General features: G+C 32.7%; 1 pseudogene; it reads right to left on the bottom strand.

Moving 5' to 3' along the window:
- Positions 1 to 579: 579 nt before the first annotated feature.
- Positions 580 to 3,555, bottom strand: LOC115706660 (butanoate--CoA ligase AAE1-like; annotated as a pseudogene).
- Positions 3,556 to 5,267: the final 1,712 nt, after the last annotated feature.

Below are 5,267 nucleotides of genomic sequence, written 5' to 3'. Positions count from 1 at the left end.
TCTTTTGGGGGGTAAGTTGAAAAATGCCTCTTTTATTCATCAATTAATCAAATTTACCTCTAATTTTATATTTATTTGAAACATACCTCTTTTTATATGTATTGTACCCAAAATACCCTTACATAAAAGAATCACATGGAGAGTATCTTGAAGTGAGAGGGGCGAAATTGGTACAATGTTTAAAAAAGGAGGTAAAAATGATAGATTTTAAAAAAGAAGGTAAAAATAAAAGAGGACAATATAAAAAGGGTATAGAGTGTAATTTTCTCATCTTTTGGGCCCCGAAAAATGTACATCTATTTTTTTTTTAATTGTAGCATATATGGTAATAAAATGTGATACTTATTAAAGCATCTCTAAATTGATACTTTATAAATTATAAAAAAAAAAATAGTGAGTTAATACTGTTAATTTTTTTTATTCAAGATAAGGTGTCTATGTTAAGTTTGCATAAACACCTTAGTTTTCACATTATTAATCACCATATTATACATTCCAACACAATTGTCCAAACCATGGCTTTTATGGCTATTTCAATAAATATACATGAAAAATCATTGATTTTTAATTCAGGCTGCCTTAGAGTTTACTGATATTCTTCTTTGTGAGGCTTTCCATGGACTTGGCCTTCTCTTTAAGAACAAACTTTTGCACCTTTCCAGTAGAAGTCTTTGGCAAATCTTGAAAAACGACAGTCTGTGGAGCCATGTAATGAGGCAAACGGCTTCTACAAAAGCTAATAATCTCATCACCACTGACATTAGCATCACTCTTCACATTAATGAACGCACAAGGTGTCTCTCCCTAGTGGTCGTCGGGCCTTCCCACAACTGCAGCCTCAAGAACCGTTGGATGGCTATAAAGTACAAAAAAACTTCAATTGTGCTAATATTTTCTCCCCCAGAAATGATGATATCCTTGGATCGATCCTTTTAGTTCGACATAACCATCTGGATGTTTCACTCCTAAGTCCCCAATTCGAAACCAACCACCATCAAAAGCTTCTTGTGTTGCTTTGACATTTTTCAAGTATCCATTCATGACTGTGTTTCCTCTAAACATAACCTCACCTATTATCTTTGCATCAGCCGGTACACTCTTCAGTGTCACAAGATCTTTCACATCTAGTTCCTCAATGCCAAGATATTGAACACCCTGCCGCGACTTTAGTTTCGCCTGTGCATCTCTAGGTAAAGAATCCCATTCAGGTTTCCAAGTACAAACAGTTCCAGGGTCATATGTTTCAGTCAAACCATAAGAATGAGTCACATTGAACCCCATTTCTTCCATCTTGAAAAGTAGTGATGGGATCGATGGGCAACACCTGTCATAATCGATACCTTAGATGGAAGTGGTTTCCGCTCTGTGGCTGATGCATCAATGATCATGCTCAAAACAGTAGGTGCTCCTTCCATGTGGGTTACCTTGTGCTGAGCTATCGAGTCAAAAATTTCCTTTGCAGTGACATTCCTCAGGTAGACGTTTGTACCACCTTGAGTAGCGATTCCCCAGGGAAGACACCAACCATTGCAGTGAAACATGGGAACACACCACAAATAGACAGCCATTGAGTGCATTTCATTTAGAAGAACCCCTGCCAATGAATTGAGATATCCACCTCTGTGGCTGTAAATGACACCCTTAGGGCTAGATGTTGTGCCTGAAGTATAGTTGAGTGAGATTGGATCCCATTCATCTTTTGGTATTATGACTTCAAAATTATGATTCACTGTTGATAGCAGTCGCTTGTATTCTAAATTCACAGGAGCGGAAATGGTGTTGCTGTTGTTGTTGCTACTATTGACGTCAATGGATAGTTGATCATCACACTCTGGAATTAAGACTAGAAGGGGTGGCTTGGAACCTTCTTTGGATAAAATGTCAATGGCTCCCTGAGCAATGTGGAGGAATTGGTTTGGTTTAGGGGAGTGGAGGAGGGTAATACTTGCCTCCGGATCAATTTTGATATCCCTTTCTTTGTTTTTGGAGGAGAGGAGGGTGTTAGGCTGCGTAACTAACTCAAGCAAACAAGTAATTGAGATAGATGGCAGGGTTAGGCCTAGGGATGCACATTTTCCCGTATGGGGATGGCCTGCGGGACCCGTCCCAGTGGAAATTTCTGTTTAAATGGGGATGAGAATTATTTTTTTATCTCCAAATATTAAACTGGGTGGGCAGGGCATCCCGATAGATTCGTTTAATTTATTAATTATTTTTTGTTAATATTTTATATTTTATAATATGTGTTTGTATTTTTTAGTATATTAGTGTAATTTTATAATTTTTTAAGTTGTGTTTTTTATAATAATTTGTATATTAAATAATAATAATGTGTAATATTTTTAATTTTTATGTAATTTAATAATTTTTTATATTAATTTTTTTTAAAATAATCTTTAGTTTTACATTAGGGGATTCCCCATCTCGTCCCCACTCTATTAGAGGATTCCTCACCCCGTCTCAAATAGAAAATAAACGGAAATGAGAATTAAAATTCTTTAAAAGGATTGGGACGAGAGAGCACTCCCCGTTGTATAGACTTTTACGCTTCTTTATCTTATTATAATAAATATTTTTATTCAACACATTTTTAATGAGAAAATTACATAAAGTGCTATTTTTTGTTAAAATTTTTGTACTTTTACATTTAATTTTTTCGGTAATCTATGAAGACACAAACAAATAAAAAAAAAAACAAAAGAACTACATGAAAGTAACAGAAAAATAACATAAAAAATAATATATAAATAACAAAAAATCAGTAACAAAATAATAAAAGTATAACATAAAAATACATCAAAAGTCCGTATTTCATGTAAATAAAATCTTTAAATCGTAAAAATATTTAAAATTCCCTATAACCGTATTTTTGGTTTTTTTTTTTAATTTTTGTGTTTATTTTTTTTTGAATTTTTGAATTATAAAATATTTTAATTAATAAATGAAAATTACATAAATTAGTATTTTTTATATTGAGTAATTTGCGACGTAAATACCTAAGTTTTATGCTGATTAGCAGATTAATACCTAAGTTTTATGCTGAGTAGCAGATAAATACCTAAGTCCTATTTTTGGCAGTAAAAATACCTTCCGTCACTACTCTGGAACTTCCGTAGGTACCTCTCCGTTATATGCCAGGTTAGTGTCCACGTGGCACGTTGTGATTGGTCCAGGTAGATTTATTTTTATTTTTTATTTTAAATAATTATTTAATATTTTAAAAATTAATTTTAAATTATAAAAAATAAAAAAATATTTTTCTTCCTTTCACTCTCTCTCTCTCTCTCTCTCTCTCTCTCTCTCTCTCTCTCTTTTCGTCTTCTTCCTTCCTTCTTCATCTTCACTGCTCTCTCTCTCTCTCTCATCGAAATCAAAATGGAAACCCCCTGCCTTCTCCCTCTTGCCCCTGCCTTCATTGCTCTCTCTCTCTCTCTCTCTCTAAATCATTAATTAAACCCTAAAAACTAAAACTAACAAATAAACACAAAAGAAAATTGGAAGCTCATCCTCTTCGTCGTCCTCTTCTTCTTCTTGCCCTTCTTCTTCTTGCTTCATCATCAGCCTCCACAGTTCGCCAGGTCAAGTTGGACTGAGAGAGCGAGCTTCGAATCGAAGTTGGATACGACTCTTACCTCAAGCTCCAACTTCTAAACGGCACGGCTGGGATCTGGCTCACTTTCCCTCCCAGGCTCAAACGGCACGGTATGGAGCCACGAGATCTCGGAGAGGCTTCGATGGGACGCCTGGTCTTGGCAGAGATCTCGGAGAGGCTTCGATGGGACGCCAGGTCAAGTTCGCAACCCTTTGAAGCTCAAGGTTTTTTTTTGTATTTTTCACTGGGTTTTTTTGTATTTTTTCTGGGTTTTTTGTATTTTTTTTTGGGTTTCGAGTAAATGGAGAGGCCTCTGGTTCGCAGGTTGTCGAGAAGAGAGGAAAAGGAGGATGCGGTCTTGGCAGGGCTCTGGTTCTCAAGTTGTCGAGAAGAACATGAAATCTGTTCTCATTCGCATAAGTGAAGGGGGAGAGAACGTGATTTTAGGGGTTAAGGATTTTATGTTCTCAGATTTTTTTAGGTTTTGAATTTAATTTTGTATTTAATTTAATTTTAAGTTTTTGTGTTTAACAAAACTAATCCTCTTTTGTTGGATTTTTTTATTAACATAGGATTAAATTTTAAGTTTTTTTTTTTTTGAGATGAGATTAAATTTTAAGTTTATGTGTTTGATAATTTGGTAATTTTTTATTTTAAAAATAATTTTTATTTAATTTTTAAATATATAAGAATTAATGATAAAAAAATTTGATTATATTTATTTTTTGTTTATTTTTTATATTTTTAAATATTTAAATAATAAATTAAAAAATTAATGACATGGACCAATGAACAAGTGACACGTGGACACTAACCTTGCACATAACGGAGAGGTACCTACGGAAGTTCCAGAGTAGTGACGGAAGGTATTTTTACCACCAAAAATAGGACTTAGGTATTTATCTGCTACTCGGCATAAAACTTAGGTATTTATGCCGCAAATTACTCTTTTATATTTTACGTACAATTATTTATTTTTTTATATTTTTACAGTATTCAATAAAAATAACAAGAAAACTACATAAAAATAACAAGAAATAATATCCGAACAACATTAAAATAATAACAAAAAGTAACAAAAAAATTAACAAAAGTACAATATAAAATAGGGTGATTCTACAATGCACCCCCTTAAAAGGGATGTACTGATACACCCTTAACTTGTTTCGGCATCCAGAAAAAAATTTCGACTAATTTTTTTTCATATTCATGTACGTTATAGCTATTTAAGATATCCTACAAATTTTTGAAAAATTCAGAATAATTTACAATATAGAAAACAATGTTCAAACAATCTATTTTACACGCGTATAAAATAAAATAGTCACGCGTGCAACACACTATTTGAACATAGTTTTCGCTATGTTAAACTTTTTTTAAATTTCTTAAAATTTTGCAAGATGTCTTAAATAACTATAACGTACATGACCATAAGAAAAAATTTAACTAAAAAATTATTTCGGATGCTAAAACAGATATGAGTGCATGAATATATCCATTTTAAGGGGGTGCATTGTAGAATTTTCCTATAAAATATATCAAAAGATAAATATATAATTATAAAAATATTTAAAATTCTATACAATTTATTTTTTGTAATTTGTGTGTATTTGTGAAATAATGTCATTATTAAAAAAGAAATTGGGCTGAAGGAAGAAGCCCAATATTTGAATGA

Source organism: Cannabis sativa, chromosome 1 (assembly GCF_029168945.1).
Source record: "Cannabis sativa cultivar Pink pepper isolate KNU-18-1 chromosome 1, ASM2916894v1, whole genome shotgun sequence".
NCBI lineage: Eukaryota > Viridiplantae > Streptophyta > Magnoliopsida > Rosales > Cannabaceae > Cannabis > Cannabis sativa.
This window is presented reverse-complemented; position numbering and strand designations above follow the sequence as displayed.